At 39.8% G+C, this 18,092-nt stretch overlaps 1 long non-coding RNA gene across 1 annotated transcript; it reads right to left on the reverse strand.

The window, feature by feature from the left end:
* Positions 1-4,645: 4,645 nt before the first annotated feature.
* Positions 4,646-12,866, reverse strand: LOC131904582 (uncharacterized). Its single transcript, XR_009377765.1, has 3 exons — positions 12,636-12,866; positions 12,129-12,243; positions 4,646-4,811 (listed from the first exon to the last, which is right to left on the reverse strand). It is a non-coding gene; the product is annotated as an uncharacterized LOC131904582 (long non-coding RNA).
* Positions 12,867-18,092: the final 5,226 nt, after the last annotated feature.

Raw genomic sequence — 18,092 nt, forward strand, 5'->3', positions numbered from 1 at the left:
AAAACCCGCTCACCATTTCTCCACGCCATAAATGATAAGGACTAATAGTAACCATATTACGACTCTTGGGTTTTTAAGCATTATCCTCGTTTGTGTCACAACTATTATTTAAAATTATAATATCCAGGTGCTGTGTATGGTATTTGATCAAAGGAAATCGAAATGTAATGAGTTATAACTTTACTCCCTGAGGACTTTAACTGTATGTAATGGGAGAGGGTGCGATTTATTTTCTGAGTCATTCTGGGAATAGTTATGAAAAGCTTTAGTTAAATGTTGGTAGCCTGGGCTATTGAACTGGCCGATGTATATGGGACTACTTTCTTTATAGGAGAAAGCTGAATTGAATTATCTTTTAAAAATCTGTATATCATAACACGTTACTATCACTCACTGGGTTTTAAATGAATATTCATGAACTCTATGTGGAGTGTTCAAAGAAACACACACACACACACACACACACACACACCAAGACTTCAAAATTGACCTTTAGAGATAACAACACTGACACTTGATATTTTTTTTGATGGTGATGAATGAATCTTTTAAATTACAATGAACAACAGAGCTATGATTTTGTGGGAACGGTTCTAATTTTCTCACATTAACGTTGTGTAGAGAAATGACGACAACTTGGAGTTTCTAGACTAACCCACGTCCCATCCCCTAACATCGGTGAGATCAGTCTTTTTCCGTTAAGCCAATACAATAAAGATGCTTCAGAAGAGAGTTGAACACTTTCTCTTTTATTTTTGATCTCCCTCAAATATTGTTTGACCTTAATCACTGTCTTCCAACAAGCTTAATGTGACATCACCTTGAAACAAAAGCACGCAGCTCTCCAGTCTGGCTCTGGAATGAGAAGTCCCTGATTACCCGTCCTCTGTGTGATCTTTTCAGATTGCACTGATGAGATGAAGTTTAATCTTGTTTCTCTCCTCTCCGGCACCACAAACCACAGGCAGTTTAAGGCAGCCTGAAAATCTCTTACATCTGGAAGAGCAATAATTCATGGGATTTTGCCTGGCAGCCATGACACGCAGCAGGGCCGCCAGAAACAACCGTCTCTTATGTTGTGCTATTTGCAAAAAATCAGAAGAGGAGGAGCCGGCACAGGGCCACATCCTTCTTTAGCATATGTTAGTGCAGAAAACCCTTTTATTTTCTGCCAGATGCTTCATGAATAGGTCCTAAATATTACATAGACAGTAGCTATCACTTCCAAACAAAATTCCTGTGTGTCTGCTAAGCTGCTGCAAACACATGAAGGCCTATTGTCTGGCAAACGGGTCATGGTTACATTTGCACAGATTTTTTTTTAAATAGATATTTTAGATTCTACACATGATTTATAGGCATTTGCACACCCTGCTGTGCATGAATATGATGCCATCTTCTGAGGAGGATTATTTCCTGAAATGTATATGGGATTTAGCTACAGTAACTTTTACTGGGCAGCTTAGAATGGGCAGCAAAGTACTAGAATTTACTGCAGCACAGCTTGGGCTGTCAGGCTCAGGGCTGGTGTTTATGATTTCTGCAGAAGCAGAAATAAACAACTTCTCCTTAATGGCTTTCTTTATGTGTAGGTAGCGGTGGCCCTATCTGGTCTCACAACAGTAGCTCAGGCGGCACTCGGTCCCATTTCATGTGGAACCAATGTCTGAAAATTTGCATTTCTGCTTTTCTGGGTTTTCTCTGGCAGGAGCAAGAAATGGGGAAATAGACTGAGAAGGTCTGAATGGGTAGCCTTGCATTCTGCTGTTTTCAGGGCTATAAATACATTGTGGAGAGAATGACTCAATTTGAAAACCCTGACAGTGAGACGGGACGGAAACGGCTGGATTCATTTTCAGATTGTCCATTGTCCATAAACCCTGCAAAAATGCTCATCAAAGCAAATTCAAATGCCTCTCCAAGGCCTGTTCGCTCGGAGTATATGATATAGTTAAGTCACCGTTCAATATACATTTTAAGGTGTACTTGAGCAGTATTCAGAATGATGTAAAGCATACACATGAGTATTTGATTACATTAAACATATATTTTCCTATTTAGACAAAAATAAAGTGATTATCTAAAACTTTCCTGATGTAACAATAGTTTCCAAAGTTCAAAAGAACATGGACATATACTGTATAGAGAAGCAGGCAGAAATACATTTTTTTCCCCAAAAATGAGACAACCGTTTCATGCCAAAGAAAAACAATCCCTTTGCCAAGCTACACATTGTTAACTTAAAATGTGTTCCATGTGGAAATAGGAAGACTGATTTTGAAGGAAAGGCTAGTGGTCTGAAGTTAGCTGGCTCTGTGCCTGTCAACTACACATTTTGGCTTCTAGTTTTACAGCTAGAATTGGAAATATTTATTTCCCCCTTTAAGACCGGTTCTTTTCCTTTGACTAGTAAACCAATGCATTTGCCTGTAAACATGCATACAGAGAAGGAGACTTCCAGGCAATACGCAGGAGGAGGATAATTTAAAATCTCTTGTAGGCAGCATATTATAGTTTGGAAAGATTGTATTTTATTCTGTTCTCATTTTGTCCAGCCCTTTTGCCTGCATTTTTGTGTACTCATCACATTTTCTGGAAAGAAATTAAATTACCAAAGGCTTTGGCTCTTAGGTTTCAAAGCTTATGGCCACAAGATAGACACATATTTGAAATGCTTACAGTTCCACTGATGACAATATTTACCTATCACTACTGGTTAGAATTATCAGTATTCACAGACCTGAAAATAGCCCATTCCTGATTTCTTTAGAGGAGTCATTATAGCCTCATCTTGTGCAGGTTGCAGGTGAATTCCGTGAGGCAGCAGGAACCCACACTGGGGATCAGTCATTGGAAAGACCTTGGGAAGTGTGTCTGGTGTGAGTGTGTGTGTGTGTGTGTGTGTGTGTGTGTGTGTGTGTGTGTGTGTTTTAAATCTTATCTAATATTCATTTGTTAACAATATCAACCTCAACATTCCTTGTCTTTCAGCATTTTGATTGTTGCCACATGGAAAATAGGAAGCACAGTTCACTATTCTTGTCTTGCTTTACACAATGTGATGGGAGGAAGAAGAACTGCCAGCCTACATGGAAAATACATTGTACATATTCCAGGAGAATTTTGAGGCTTTCCTGGGGCAGATTCTAGTCTAAGTGGGTAAGAGCTATTTCACACAGTTCGAAGAGCACAAGGTTCTGCCTTTTCACACATTTCCCTTTGTTGGAATACCCAAGCTTTATTTATGATTTTGGATTTTATTTCACAGCATTCCAGTTTAGTTTAGCATGATGTATTTAATAACCATGTCGACTGTCTTAATTACCCTATAAAGCAGGGTTCCATTGGCATTTGACCCTCCATGGCATTCCAGAGAAACTGCAGGGCCATGATAATTACCAACCGCCTGTGAGAAAATTAAACAAAAAGGCCCAACTTTTAAACCACCATTTTAAACGACCTATTACATTGTGTGAATAAATCATTGATGAAATAGTCTGCTTAACAGGAAAATAGCTATTCCATAGCAAAGAACTTCCCCATGCATGATCATGAAGAGAATATTAAGTATTCTTCAGCTCAAAAGGTTAGATTTTATGTCTGTCCAATGTCTTCTAGTGACACATTTTTGTGTAATTTTATTGTAATCAAGCCTTTCCAATAGAGGTTACAGACTGGATATTTTGTCAGTCTTAAGTATTTTGCTGCCCATAGAATACTAAATGGGATAAAGCTGGGCAGGAGATCTGTTTATAACTGAGCCAAAATTCACATTAAAAGAAGATCTACCCACAATTTTATCTCCCACAACTAGCACTGCTGTTTGCAATATATTTCACAAAAGGTGCTAATCAATCATTTTCAGTGATCAGATTGATTTGTGAATTGTTGCCACAGTAAAAAAAAAAAAACACAAACACAAACAAAACACCAAACTAGTGACCCCCTTTGAAGGTCTAAATGTCTGGATTAATTTGAGAAGGTGCCAATATGCCCTAGCTGGTCACAATCTAGCCTTATGCTCATTTATACATTGCTCCATCCATCTGGGGTTCAACAAACTAACCTTAAGTTCTCTCTCTTTGCCACTCCCTGCTGACAAACGTTTGTTTTGTGAAAATTGATACCTTTACATATGTTTCCCATTATGACTCCCAGTGTGGTGCTAGAGATGCAGTAGATAATTCTTTTCTGATCTCACTGTAAGCCAATGATTAGGGTCATCCTTTTCAAAAGTGCATACAATTCAAGTGAGGATGTGGAAAAATTCTAGACTTTTGTACTGGCTACTTCATAACTATTTTAACAGTTTTCTTCGAGAAAAACAAGTTAGGACATATGCTGGGGGGGTCATATAAGGTTGATTCCTAGGTTTTTCATGATTTCTTACTTTTTTTTCTTCCATTGGCACATTTCCTGGAGCCCAGGGAAGCCAGCCAATGGACACACAGAGTGACTGAGTGAACAAGTGCCCCCACCACCCTTTTGAAAGGATTTACAGCAGAAAAGGCAGATCCAAGGTTTATAGTTAGGCATCTGGGCATCTCTTGCTCATTACTATGTGATGGCCAATAAATTACTCACCTTCTCAGAATTTTCTCTCCTGTAAAATGGAAGCAATAATAGCTATTTCATGAGTCAGGAGCAGTTCTAAGTGAGACGATATCTGTAAAATCCATTCCATGATGTCAGGCTCATAATCATTACTCAGTTTTCCTCGCATCTGATATTTTGTCTTTGACTTCACCTGAGTTCACAATAGTGAGTCTCCTGTTTTGCTAAATGCTTTTGTGTTGAAATCTGTTCAAAAGCTGAGGAAAAGACCCAAAAGTTGCAAGGTTAGATGGCCAGGTGGCCTTCATCCATTCCTGCATGACTCATGGGGCATAAGCCTGGTCAGGATTGTCCTCCACAGTGGTGTATCTTTTATTCTCTAAAAAAAGTCTCTCCCAAACTTTGACATTTATTTTGATTCCTTTAAGAACAGCTCAAGAAGACTTGAGTCGTAAATAGCTTTAAAAAGTGAAAGGAAAAATGAATATATTTGAAAAAGACAACAATAAACATGCCGAAGTGGATGGGAGAAAAGACCATAGGGGCCCAACCTACACAAAAACCACAGGCAACTAAGGAATGCTGAGAATGGGAGAAACAGTCTTCTCTAGGGAAGAGCGGACCCACCGGTTATCCAATACCAAACACCCAGCCATGAAAACATACACACAAGTAACATTACACAGACTGAGCAGGTCATGTTTAGAAATATCATGTATATACATATACAAATATACATGTAACAAATATTAATGAAAAAAAAGGCAGAGGCCATGATTTTGAAAGAGAGGAAGGAGGGACATATAGGAGAGTCTGGACAGAAGAAATGGAAGAGAGAAATGAACTAAATGTATTATAATCTCAAAACTTAAAAAAAAAAGAAAAGTCATTTGGATCCTTGAATTAGAGATTTTTGACTGACTCAAAGGATAATATCACAGTTCATTTCATTTCTAGATAACACAAAATGGAAATAGCTATCCCAGTGAAAGATTCATAACACAGTCTTTCCCAGAACTGTGGATACTATAACATTAAGGAAACTGGATCTTTAATATATTTTTGTCCTAGAGGTCAGAAATAGGGCATTGAACATACCCAGCAGACACACTATCACTAAGCACCTGGTCTAGTCTATGAAATTATTTAAATGAAAGGATGTTTCAGTGTAAATGTCCAGGTAAAGACTAACTACCCTATGAAAATACAAAGTACAAAAGGGATAAGGAGCTAACTGAAGGGCAAAATGCTTGCCTAGATTGCAGGAGGTCTAAGTTTAATACGTAGTATCACAAATGAGAGAGAGAGAGAGAGAGAGAGAGAGAGAGAGAGAGAGAGAGAGAGAGAGAGAGAGAGAGAGAGAGATCTCCTGTACTAAGGGAAAAATATGAAAGACGAGGAGAGAAAATGACTCTTGACCTGCTCCCATGGCTTCTGACATTCATCTTTTTCTTAGTGTTCTGCAATGGTTGGTTTTAATGTCAACTTGCCACAAATTATAACCACCTGTAAGGAATCTCAATTGAGAAATTATTCTAATTGCTTTAATTGATGTAGAAAGACTCAGCTCAAATGTGGGCAGCACCTTCTCATGGAAGTCCAGATAAAAAAGGGCATGGCTGAAGGAAGATTATTTCCCTTTACTTGATCGGCCTTCCCTCTTGTCACAGAGTTAATTTAGCCTGTTGCTGTTGATTTGTTTGCTGATAACAGAACCAGTGTTTCTAGGTTTCCATCACTGTAGCTCAACAGGAAACTTCCAGATTTTCAGTGCCAGACTGGGACTGCTGGGACACCCAGCCTTTTGGAATGAATGACAACTAGCTTCTCAGGCTCTCAGGAGTGATTCTGCTGTTGTTACAATTGCATAGTATGTGCACTAACTTAATAAATTATGTGTATATTCTATTCTGCTAGAGAAATCAGACTAATACAGACTTTCTCAAACTCCAGTTTCTGTGAGTTGAACAGCTATGGTCCTGGTGTGATCCAGCCAGAGATTCGGAGGGACAGAGTAATAAGCTGAAAAAATTATTACCTTAATCACTAATTCTAAACTAAAATGCCAAATTTGATTAAAACTTGACTTCACATAGACCATGCTTGGTGGTCGATATTTTTAAACAGCACTCTGGAGGGAGAAGCAGAGTTTTTTGTGAGTTTGTGAGTTTGAGGCCATTCTTGTCTACATAGAGAATTCCAAGAGCCAGGATTATGTCGAGAGATAACTTGACCTATTGAAGAAAGCATGGTAATTTTAAAGTTAACCATAATCACAGATTTTTATATAACATCATATACAAGGCAAACACATGTGTGATTATTATAGTCTGAAAATTGCATGAAGAAATTATTATGCCTGCTGACACTTCTTAAATATTAAAAAAATTATTAATAAAGAAAATATTTTATTATATCATTGTTCTTTTTTAAATATGCTGCTAATTGATTCTATAAAAATAGTTTTCCTTTGTAATTTATATACTCTATTTTCAAAACATAAAGCCATTATTCTTGCATGGAGTCATAAGGTTCCCTTCAGATTGTCAAATATATCTATAATACAACTAGTATGAGAGTCAGTGCTGTGAATATTAGCACTGTCTGGCAAATGCTCAGATTTCTAGGAATAGACTTGCATCCAGCCCTGACCTGTAGAACAGTCCTTGAAGGTGGAAGTGAGGAATTGAGAAATGCTAGAGAGGAAAAATATAGACATAGACAGAGAAAAAGATAGAGACACAGGATAGCTTCGGGAGGACCCTGGGTTAATACCCAGTCACCTTGAGTTTATTCGTAGTCGGATTTTTATACACTAGCAAGGGGAGAGGCAAAAGACCTCCCCCTTTCAGGATCAAAGTACAAAGCACAAACAAGTGTAGAACCTTTCTTAATTCTCTAAACACCTGGTAACCATGCCTTCTTGTAATTAGGCCTTGAATCAAAAGACACCTGGTATCCATGCCTTTGGCCAAAACATCCTATTATGCAGCATTGGAGAGCAACATAAACTTTGACTCTCTGACCTTGAGTCAAAATGGAAACAACCACAAGTTGGAATCTTTGTGGGCTCCCATACCTCATCAGTAAAAAGTAAAGATTGAAGGGAGCTGGAATGATGTTGTTTATATTGACTGTTCAAGCTAGAAGTGACAATGAAATGGTAATTCCTTTTCACTTTTGTGAACCGGTGGAAGCATGGGTCCAGGGAATCACATTTACTATTTCACTGGGTGAAGTAAATGAAATGTCAGGAGAAACTCTAAATAACACATGAAGTAAAAGGAAACTAAGCAACAGAATTCTGTTCCCTCTATCCAATTCCCAAAGCCAGTTTCATGCTTCCTAACACTGGTCCGTGGAGTCACTGGGTTTTAGTTTTGAGTAGGTAGGATGGGTTTCCAGATCTCATGACAACATCACACATGATACAGAGAAGTATTGGTCATCTCACAGTAGTGTGCCATGCCATATCTATTTCCTATGTACATCTCAATTTTGAACACCTTTTGTATTTTTCGCATTCAAATCCTTCTCAGCTTTCATAAGTATATACTATCTTTCCTTGGGAAAGTAGTCCTCCACCTATTTAACCTCATATAAATCTGACTCAGCTTCAAGAGGAAGGGTCAGGGTATTGAGCAGGACTCAGGAATTCATCATAGTTCAAGACACTGACCAGGATCAACAAAAGGTCCAACTTGGGGTGCTGGAAATCATATCTGATACTTTCATTAAAGCAGAGAATAGAAATAAGACCTTTCCATCATCAACAAATGGTGCTGGCATAACTGGACCTCAACATGTAGAAGATTGCAAATAGATTCATATCTGTCACCATGCACAAAACTCAAGTCCAAGTGGATCAAAGACCTCAATATAAAATACTGAACCTGAGAGAAGAGAAAGTAGGAAATAATCTTGAATGCAGTGGCACAGGAGACCATTTCCTAAATATAACACCAGTAGCACAGACATAGAGAACAATAATTAATAAATGGGACCTCCTGAAACTGAGAAGTTTCTGTAAGGCAAAGGACACAGTAAATAAGACAAAACAACAGCCTACAGAATGGGAGAAGATTTTCATCAAACCCACATCTGACAGAGGGCTGATCTCCAAAATATATAAAGAACTCAAGAAACTAGACATCATCATAAGGAACAATCCAATTTAAAAAAGGGTTATAGAGCTAAACAGAGAATTCTCAAATTTCAGAAGACCGAAAGACATTTAAGGAGTTGCTCAGCATCCTTAGTCATCAGGAAGATGCAAATCAAAATGACTCTTAGATACCATCATATACCTGTCAGAATGGCTAAGAACAAAAGCCCTGCAGACAGCTTCTGTTGGAGAGGATACAGAGCAAGTGGAGAGGATCCCTCCACTGTTGATGGGAGTGCAAACTTGTACAGCCACTTTGGAAATCAGTGTGGCCGTTTCTCAGAAAACGGGGAATCAATCCTCAAGACCCAGGTATACCACTCTTGGGCATATACCCAAGGAATGCTCAATCATACCACAAGGACACATGCTCAACTATGTTCATAGCAGCATTATTTGTAATAGCCAGAGCCTGGAAACAACCTAGATGCCCCTCAACCAAAGAATGGATAAAGAAATATGGTACATATACACAATGGAGTACTACTCAGCAGAGAAAACAATGACATCATGAAATTTGCAGGCAAATGGATGGAACTAGAAAATATCATCCTGAGTGAGGTAACCCAGACTCAGAAGGACAAACATGGTATGTACTCACTGATGAGTGGATACTAGATGTAAAGCAAAGAAAAACCAGGCAATAACCCACAACTCCAGAGAAGCTAGCTAACAAGGAAGACCCAAAGATGAATGCATGGTGTGGTGGTATTGTGTTCCCCAAAATATTGTGCATGCTAATAAACTTATCTGGGGTCAGAGAAGAGAACAGCCACAATATTAAACATAAAGGTTAGGCAGTGGTAGCACACGCCTTTAATCCTAGCATTCCAGAGGCAGAAATCCATGTGTTCAAGGATACAGCCAAGCATGGTGACTCATGCCTTTAATCCCAGAAAGCAAGCCTTTAATCCCAGGAAGTGATGGTAGAAAGCAGAAAGGTATATAAGGCGTGAGGACCAGAAACTAGAAGCATTTGGCTGGTTAAGCTTTCAGGCTTTCAAGCAGCAGTTCAGCTGAACTTCATTTGGATAAGGACTAAGAGGCTTCCAGTCTGAGGAAACAGGATTAGCTGAGGAACTGATGAGATGAGGTAGCTGTGGCTTGTTCTGCTTCTCTGATCTTCTAGCATTCACCCCAGTAACTGGCCTCAGGTTTGATTTTATTAATAAGAACTTTTAAGGTTCCTGCTACAGCATGGATTGCTCTAGGAAGGGGAAATAGATGAGATCTCCATGAGTAAACTGGGGATGAGGGATGGGCAATGGAGGGTAGGGGGGGAGAGGGGATGAGAACTTAAGGGAATGAGATGGTTGAGGTGGAACAGGGATGGAGTGGGAAAGCAATGAAAGAGATACCATGGCAGAGGGAGATATCATGTGGATAGAGAAACTGGGTGCTAGGGAAGTTGCCAGGAATCCCCAAGCTTGGACAACTAGAAATAGTGGAGAGGGTGCCTGAATTGAATTGGCTTACCCCAGGAATCAGACCAGTGAATACTCTAACTGTCATCATAGAGCCTTTCTCCAGTAACTGATGGAAGCAGATACAGAGATCCACAACCAAACACCAGGCAGGGCTCCAGAAGTCCAGTCAAGGAGAGAGAAGAGGGATTCTATGAGCAAGTTCATCAGGCTCCTGATGGGAAAACCTGCAGGGACAACCAAACCAAACTAGTGGGACCTCATGGAAGTTGGAATAATGCCAGTGGAGCTGGCATGGGACTGGACTAGGCCCTCTGCACTATGAGACAGTTGTGTAGCTTGATCTGCTTGGGGGCCCCCCTGGTGGTAGGATCAGAATCCACCCTTGGTGCATGAGCAGACTTTTTGGAGCCCACTACCTATGATGCAGCCTTGAGGCAGGGGGAAGGGATTGGGCTTGCCTCTACTGGTTGTGCCTCCCTATGGGAGGCCCTTGCCTTCTTGGGGGGATTTGGGGGTAGGTTGGGAAGGGGAGGCTTGAGGGGTGGGAGGAGGGAAGAGGGGGATCTTTGATTGGTCTGTAAAATGAATGAAAAAAGTTTCTTAATAAAAAAATTGAAATAAATATTAAAAAAAAGAAATAAGTCCTTTCATTGTGTTGCTAGTTAACAAGGAAGATGTGCTGTTGGATATGCTGGGACCTCTCTCTGTAATGCTAATTGTAGATTGTGAGGTAGAGCAGACCCTGGTGACATCATTTGAGCCTCTGCATTCAGCCAAGCCAGTGGTCCATTCCTGTGCACTCAACAGTCTTCCTCTGAATTTACAATTCTCTAAAACAGTAAAAAGGCCCCCATTTTAATTGGCTCTGTCAATTTTAATTTAGTGTCTTTCTATTGAAACCAAAATATTCAAGAATAATAAACGTTTAGTATACTCAGACTCAAATACTCCAAAATCTTTTTGCTAAACACTTCCAGAGAGCACTGAGCTGTTCGCCTGGTGTTTCATCTATCTCCAGGAACACATGTGATGTCAGTCATGGCTAGGTCAATAAACTTTGCCTGTGAACAAGGAAGGCTTAAGAACAACTCTTGTTGTTTTCTTTGAATTCTGACCCTACTGTTAAGGAGATGCTATTGAGCAGTACTGGTAGATTTCTTGGTAGCTAAACCTCAGGGCTCACTATGCTGGTTTCATTCATGTTCTACTATCTTAGAGTGACGTAAGTGCATACAGGTGAGGACGGCTCAGAAGTTTTCCCTCTATTAAAAATAGATTATGTTTTCTTATAATACATCCTGATGATAGTTTACCCTCCCTTTACTTCTCTCAGTTCCTCTCCACCTCCTCTCCCCTACGGATCCACACCTTTTCTGTCTCTCATTAGAAAAAAACAGGCTCCTAAGAGATAACAACCAACCACGACAAATAAAATATAAAAAGATGAAGTAAAAACTTTCTTATTGACATTGGACATGGCAATCCAACAGGAGGAGAAAAGTCCTAAGAGCAGGCAAACGTGTTAGACTCACACTCATTCTAACAGTCAGGAGTCCCATAAAAATATTAAGCTAATAGCTACAATATATATGCAGAGGACCTTGTGAAGACCCATGTAAGCCCTGTGCCTGCTGCTTCAGTCTCTGTGAGTTCATACATTCCTCGCTCATTTGATGTAGAAGGCCTTGTTCTCCTGGTGTCCTCCATCCCCTACGGCTCTTACAATCTTTCCACTGCCTCTTCCAAGGGTACCCTGAGCTCTAAAGGGAGAGATTTGATGAAGATCTCCTATTTATACTCTATTCACATAATGTCCGACTGTGGGGTCTCTGCATCTGTTCTCATCTGCTGCCAGAGGAAGCCTCTCTGATATGAGTATAGCAGAATATGATTAGGAATCACTACACACACACACACACACACACACACACACACACACACACACACACACACACACAGACCAGTAGTGTTTTTTTTTTTACCCTAGGTCTCTGGGCTGTTTCATCTCTGGTTCTTGGTTACCAAGGCAGTGTAGGATATGGGTTCCTTCTCATGGTGTGGAGGACCGGCCAAACGTTGTGGAGTTTTCCTACCCTGCTGTGGGATGAATACAACACAACAGGAAGAAAGTAAATAACCCGATTTAGAAAAATTCAAAGAAACACATGAAGAAATGCATAGCTTAAAAAAAATATCAAGAAAAATCCTTTTCTGCCTTGTTCTGGCATGGAATTCTTTAAAAGGCATAGACTGTCATGGCTCTCTTTTCTCCTTCACAGCTATTCTTTCCTTGGCTCCCAGTTTTGAATGAGTCGCTGATGTTGAACTGAACCTGAAGTTGATCAGCCACTCAATTGACCATTGATTTTTTTATTTCCTCTTATTTGTATAACTTTATTCTTTTATTTATTTAAAAGTTTTTCTCATTTTACATACCAGCCACAGTTGCCCCTCCCTCCCCTCCTCCCACTCATCCTCTTCCCCCCTACCTCCATCCACTGCTCAGAGAGGATAAGGCCTCCTGTGAGGAATCAGCAAAGTCTGGCATATCAAATTGAGGCAGGACCAAGCCCTCCCCCCTGCATCAAGGCTGAGCATGGCATCCCTCCATAGGGAATGGGCTCCAAAAAGCCTGTTCATGCACTGGGGATAAATCCTGGTCCCACTGCCAGAGGCCCCACAAACTGCCCAAGCCACACAACTGTCACCTGCACTCAGAGGGCCTATTTTGGTCCAGTGCAGATTGTGACCGTTGCTTCTTACCGGCATCGCTTATTCCTTTATTTTTACTCACCTTCTTTCTCACGATAGTAGCAGTTCTGACTCCTACTGTAGCATGTTACCAGTCTTGTCACCAGAGGATAAGACTCAGTCACAAGGTTGGAGAGAGAAGATGGCATAGAAAATCAGCCTAGACCCCTAGACTGCAGTGAGAACAGACCTGTGCCCTCTTCTCCAGTCTTCACAAGTTTGTCTCTTCCTTTCTTACAGCATGTAGCCTTTCAATAGTTGCAGCAGTACCTCAAGGGCTGTCACATACTTTTGATTTCCTGGTGTTGCAAGTGTTTCAAATAAACACTATGTTACAAACTCTCCTACAGACCATCTTTTTTTTTTTTTTTGGTTTTTCGAGACAGGGTTTCTCTGTGTAGCTTTGCGCCTCTCCTGGAACTCACTTGGTAGCCCAGGCTGCTCTCGAACTCACAGAAATCCGCCTGGCTCTGCCTCCCGAGTGCTGGGATTAAAGGCGTGCGCCACCACCGCCCGGCCAGACCATCTTTGTGCCTTGTGGTCAGGGTAAAGTTAGAATAACCTTTCCACAGCACCCATCTGCTGCTCGCAATTTTAGCTAGGCTGGAGATCTAGTTTGAGAAACTCTTCATTTTCCAGCCTATTGTCAACCTGAGAAAACCCAAACTGTGTGTATTAGTAATCTGTATGCTTCATGGACTCAGTGTATGAAGAAGGTGTTGCAGGTCTCTCCATTCAGCAATGAGATTATATATGATGATTAATGTCAAAGTTAGGATTCCAGTTAAATATAAAACCAAGCTTAAAGCACCTTCCAAGGATTAGGCATTGTGTGACATGACAGCAGCATATTAATTGAGTGAGTTAATACTGTCACTATGTGCATATAGTCACCTAAAGAGAAACACAGGCTTTAGATAAATCAAGAAAAATATGCACAATCTTAAAAATGATAGGATCTGAGCTAGTCTTGGATGTCAGGGAAAGCTCATCACATGATGTAACAATGAAAGATGAGTAGTGAATTAAACAAAGAAGCAAGGGAGGGCCTTCACAGCTCAGTGAGCAGACTATCCAAAGGGGACAAGAAAAAGGAATTACAAGTATCAGTTTGGCAAGAACCTAGAAGAACAAGAGAGAGCACGGCCCGTGGGGAGACCAGAGAGATGGGAAGGAGCCAAAGTTTGGAGAGCCTCATAAGCCACGTTAAGAATGTTTTTAATTAAAGTAGACTTGAGGAAAACTCTACAGATTTGGAACAGATGCTGTGGGAAATGAGAACTAGCTGTCGAGAGAGGAGCAGAGGGATTGCCAATGTTTGCAAAGGCCCAGCTGAGGTTGCACATCATGACAATGTAATGAAAGCAATCAGCAAAGCTATTTCATTTTCTCCAACAACACTTAGCAGCCTGCGAGTCGGCATGAGAAATACAAGGAACCAGCTTGCCTCAGAATTAGGTGGGTCTATGAAAAAAAAATATTAAGGGAAAAGAAAGGTGTTTGTGTGAGCAGTGCTCACAAGGTTGAGCCTGAGATTCTGATCTTGCAAAAAAAGAAATTTTAGAAAAAACATCCAACATAATGGATGTCCAAACATAGGCCAGGAGGCTTGGATGCTCTGATCACCTTGTTCACTTCTGGGCTCCACCATTAGGCATTCCTGTGCTTTCAGGGAAGTTTCTTAGATTGTTTGAGATGAAAAGGGAAACTCCTATGAAATAATATTGCAGGGAGGAAAAAAAACCCTCAAAAACATCTATATAGTGTTTAACCTATATCCCCATATAGAGTAGACACTCAACAGGAATTTTGTTTGTTTTAGAAAGACGGAAGTAGCAGTTCTTGAAAAACTTAACAGATATGGAGAAGAACTGATAAAGAACAAATCCTGAGGCAGATGCTGCTGTAACTTATTAAGACTGAAGAGGTGTTAAAAAATGATCTCCACAGATATGTAGATAGTGATTTGGTCAAGAAGGAAAACAGAATCTATGACCATTAGTGTTTTTTTGTTTTTTTTTTGTTTTTTTTTTGTCAACATGACACAAGCCAGGCTCATTGAGGAAAAGAAGACCTCAATTAGGAAAATGCCTTTATTTGATTGTTGTGTAGGTATGTCTGTGAGGAATTTTTTGATGAATTATTGATGTGGGAGGGCCCAGGCCACTGTGGGTGGTGCTTCCCTTCCCCTGGACTGGTCATCCTGGACTGAATAAAAAAAGAAAATCAGGCTGAGCAAGCCATCATGAGCAAACCAGTAAAGCACGACTCCTCCATGGTCTCTGCTTCAGTTCTTTCCCCCAGGTAAACCTCTGAGTGCCTTTATGATAGACTGTGGTGGGTACTTGTAAGTCAATTAAACCTTCCTTTTCCATGATGCTTTTATCACAGCAATAGAACACAAACATAGGACAGAAAAATTAGGTAGTGAATGTCAGAAACTACAGGCCAGCCTGTGACCCATAATGATAACACAAGAAAAAGGAGAGCTGTGAGCATGAGGTGCATTGTGAGATCTATGTTCTCAGACAGAGAAACTGTTGTGTGTGTAGACTTCTTGGCCTTATACTTTCATTCTTGGATCCCTAAGCACTCTCACCCTTCTGGATCTGTCCTTCCATGGAATCTTTCTTTTCTTCTAGAGGGAACTTTGCCTCTTGATGTGTTTGCTGGCAGTGGTATCAATTCCACAAGGACCACAGCTTGTCTGACCCATCAGTGTTTCTCTTCCCAGTTGGTTGATCTGGTTTTCACATACAGCAGCAATAAAGACTGTCTGATAAAAGATTGGGTTCCCTTCTTGTCAGTTGCACACTCTTGACCCTGTCCTGCTTTTATTAGTCTACCAACAATCATGAGAGAGGTCTACCCGCTGGAGGTGAGTGTTGTGCTCAGTGATGAGTTAGTCATTGTGAGACTATGTTTCCTCCTTTTGATGACATATTGCCTTTTAGATTCTCAACCGTGTTACCAACTTTTGTAAGCACTGATTTCTTTAGTGTGCCAATGTTCTTGATCATATACTCAGAGAAGGAACTTAGCGCATTCCCTTTGGCCCTCTGTTTTCTCACTATAGCTGTAAACAGGAGACTTCTTTTACTTTTCATTTGTTTCACCATCAATTTCTACAGACATTTCATTTCTAACTCTGTCTCCATGCTCCCGTCTGCATTCCTGGCAAGTCAGTGAAACTAAAATGAAAACAAAATAGTGAACATATTTGTTCAGTACTTCAGACTTTAGAAATGGTTCTCAAGTATAACTCTGCTAGTGCCAATATTGAATTTATTTGCATAATTAATGATATATATTTATATTCATGTAGATTCCAGACAAAGAGATTCTATTTTTGCATTCTTCATGATATTATTATCATTACTGTTAATTATTATTATTTTAATGACTCTTGGCCCTGTTCTTTCTTGTTCCACATGAGACTGTTTGCAATCAACTGTTTCCTCCTTTTCCAATGTCTTCAATCTCAGACCTTTCTCTGGCATCCTTCCTGGGTCAGCAAGCAAGCATGCTCATTGACTCTGCTTACATTTCTACAACAACCTCCACTCCATGTTGTGTTCTTTCTGTCTTTCTCTGAAGTTGCTTTCTCCAATTTATTATTCTCTTCATTACTGGTAGGCTTCAACACACACCCACTATTGAAGCTCATCTTTGAAAAGTCATGGACATATCCAGGTAGTGTGGCAAATATCTGTACACCCAGCACTTTAGATATAGTCTCTAGACTGCATGTGTGAGACCAGCCTCGACTACAAAGTCTGTATAATGAAAAACAAACAGACAAAGTAAACGTGTTGGACAATGCACTTCCTACAAAGATGACTTCATCACTTTGTAAATTAACTATAATTTCTAGGTCAACAGTGAGAGGAATCTATCCAAATGTGCACTCTAACACCCTTGAAAATAGGCTTGCACCTCTTCTAATGTGGTTGCAAAGTCACAACAACCTCATTTCAAATAGAAAATAAGCAATTTAGTTCCTGTGTTTTGAGTTTCCACAGTCTCAGTACTAAAGACGGAGGATGATTTAAGAGGTTTCTTGGAATAATTTGATGAGATGAGATTATCATCTCAGGTAGATATACTGAAATGTACTTTTCCAATCCATTCCTTCACTGTAAACACCAATGATCTCTTCAAAGTTTTCATCTTATTTATTTCTCTGTAGTGGGATACACAATCAACCACATTTTTTAAAATGTCCATTCTTCTTGGGTTTATAAAATATCAATTATCCAGGTGATATTCTTTCATCTCTACTTTTGTTTATTTCCTAGTCTTCTCATTATTTTCCCTTCAAAAATCAGTTTCCTCAACAGTGTTATCCTTGTTAGGAACCATACTGGATACACTCTCCCTGGGCTGCCTCATTTTGCTAAGCTACAGTAAGTCCACAGCTTTGGTTTTCATCTGGCTACAAGGCAAATTTGAATATTACTGTGAAAAATAGAAACAATGTCCCTACCCTACAACAAATTGACAATTCCACAAACTCAGGCAAAATCCATGTCGTTTTGTGTACATTTATAACTCCACATTTCAAATACATTGAAGTTCTATCTGTTCTACTTCCTGGATAGTTCTACCTAATTCTTTGTTTTTATTTTTTCTTAGCATTTTTTAAAATTAAAATATTTTCATACAATATATTTTCATAGTCTTTCCCTTCTGCCAACTCCTCTCAGTTCCTCCCTACCTCCCTATTCACTCAATTTCATGCTCTCCCCTTCAAAAACACAAAGCAAAACAAAACAAAAATCCAATCAAAACTTATAAGTCTAGACTTATGAAATTCCTCTGAATTACAGTCTAGAATAATTACCAATTGTTCTATTCCATCTATGTTTTTCATACCCATCCATCCATAAGATTATTTTCTTGCATCAACCTATAAAAATATGTTTATTTTGAGCTTACACTGTGTGCTCCAGATTTTCATATTGGGTCATCTTTGACTCTTTACCCTAGTAGTCATTGCTGGTGCTGAGGCACAGCTGGAAGAAAGGCAGAATGACTTCATGGGCTTTAAAGTTTTGCACTTAGATTCTTAGATTTCATTGACTAAAGAAAATCACAAGACCAAGAATTACTTTAATGAAGCAAACTATAGCTTCCCCAGAGGAGTAATCTGATAAAGGTACGTGTGGCAAGACTGAATGGTGAACATTTGGAAA

The sequence above is a fragment of the Peromyscus eremicus genome, chromosome 2 (genome assembly GCF_949786415.1).
Source record: "Peromyscus eremicus chromosome 2, PerEre_H2_v1, whole genome shotgun sequence".
In the NCBI taxonomy this organism is placed as follows: Eukaryota; Metazoa; Chordata; class Mammalia; order Rodentia; family Cricetidae; genus Peromyscus; species Peromyscus eremicus.